This window comes from Hordeum vulgare, chromosome 2H, assembly GCF_904849725.1.
Source record: "Hordeum vulgare subsp. vulgare chromosome 2H, MorexV3_pseudomolecules_assembly, whole genome shotgun sequence".
In the NCBI taxonomy this organism is placed as follows: Eukaryota; Viridiplantae; Streptophyta; class Magnoliopsida; order Poales; family Poaceae; genus Hordeum; species Hordeum vulgare.
The window spans coordinates 370,424,536-370,426,447 of NC_058519.1; positions in this window are offsets into that span (position 1 = coordinate 370,424,536).

Genomic DNA, 1,912 nt, shown 5'->3' on the forward strand with positions numbered 1-1,912 from the left:
ATATGGGGGTAGAAGGTGATATTAAGGTTGAAGGATATCCTCTTCCTCCACATCCTTTTCCGTCAAAGCAGATTATCCTCCTTCTGGGTCTTGATTCTCTACCTCCATCTTGCCCTTTCATTTCAACTCGTCCTTGACCTCCGTAACATCCACCCTCTTCAGATAAGAATCCCTTCCTTCATAAGCTTGGGGAACATGGTTCTCCCCGACAGATTCCTGGGACGAAATATTTTTAGATCTGACAGAAAACAACAAGAAACATGAACATAAGATATCTTGCGGTCCGCTGGCCAAATCAACCCGGGGAGTATATATAGACTTTTTATCTTGCATAACAAGTAAAATGGGAGGAAAACGGAGTCGGGAAGGGGCACCAGGGACCCACACAACATCACGCCGCACCCGAGGGGGGTGCCCAGGTGCTGTGTGGACACGTGGTGGACCCTCTCGGCTTCCTTTTATTTTTATATTTTTATAAATATTCCAAAACTGAAAGAATATATTTTTGCGGAATGTTTGGAGTCTGTTTAGTTACCGTATCACATACCTATTCCTTTTTCAGTATTATGGAGTGTTCCGGAAGGACTCCTTGATATGTTCTTCCGGTGTAATAGTCTCAATAATATTAGTTTCAACATTAGTGGGTGTACATGAAATGTAGTGCTTGATCCTTTGTCCATTTACCACCTTCGGGTTAGTACCCGCGGCATTATTGATCTTTATGGTTCCGGAACGATAAACTTCTTCGATAATATATGGTCCTTCCCATTTAGAGAGAAGTTTACCTGCAAAGAAGCAAAGACGAGAATTATATAATAAAACATATTCACCCACTTCAAATTCCCTCTTTTGGATCCTCTTGTCATGCCATCGTTTGACTTTTTATTTAAACAACTTGGCATTATCATCGGCCTGGTTTCTTCATTCATCAAGTGAGCTAATGTCAAATAACCTCTTTTCACCTGCAAGCTTGAAGTCATAGTTAGTTTCTTTAACACCCCAAAAATCTTTATGTTCCAATTAAAGAGGTAAATGACATGCTTTTCTATAAACCATTTTATAAGGAGACATACCCATATGATTCTTATAAGAAGTTCTATAAGCCCACAAAGCATCATCTAATTTCTTAGACCAATTCTTTCTAGATCTATTGACAGTCTTTTGCAAAATCAACTTTATCTCCCTATTACTCAATTCAACTTGAGCACTAGATTGAGGATGGTAGGGAGACACAATCCTGTAATTAACAACATATTTAGCAAGCATCTTACAGAAAGCACCATGAATAAAATGTGAACCACCACCAGTCATAATATATATAGGGACTTCAAACCTTGGAAAGATTACTTCCTGTTGACGCTCAGAAGTGGAACAATCGTAAAAGTTGCTTAAAACTATGTTAAGATTAATTCAAACTTATGATTGGAAGTCGCCACGGGATGACTTTCTTCGAGAAGATCAAGATGGATATGAAGATGGTCTAAAACAAATCTCGAATGCAAAAATTAGGACAAGTTCAGAGATGCTCATATTGACACCAGATTAAAGAATGGCATGAAATTCGATTGAAATGACCTCTCATGTAAAATATTTCAACACAAAAGTTGTGTGTCTCGTCCAAACGGTTGATTCTGATATAAAAGTCGCCTCAATCCAAGACCATATGTAAAAGTTAGAGCCATCTGAATACGGCCCTGTCATGAGGCAAGACTGGCTTGTCCCATCACACATGGTGTGTGATGGATTGTGCGAGTAACAGTCTGTTTTGCGCGAGCTATTCGGCCCTGAAGATGGTCTCGAATCGAAAAACGTTCAACATGAAAGTTGTTCTCCTCGTCAAAACAGTTAAATTTGCTTCTTTTTTTACATTGATGTGAGGTTGTTTACTACCCAAAAATAACCTGCAAGCTGC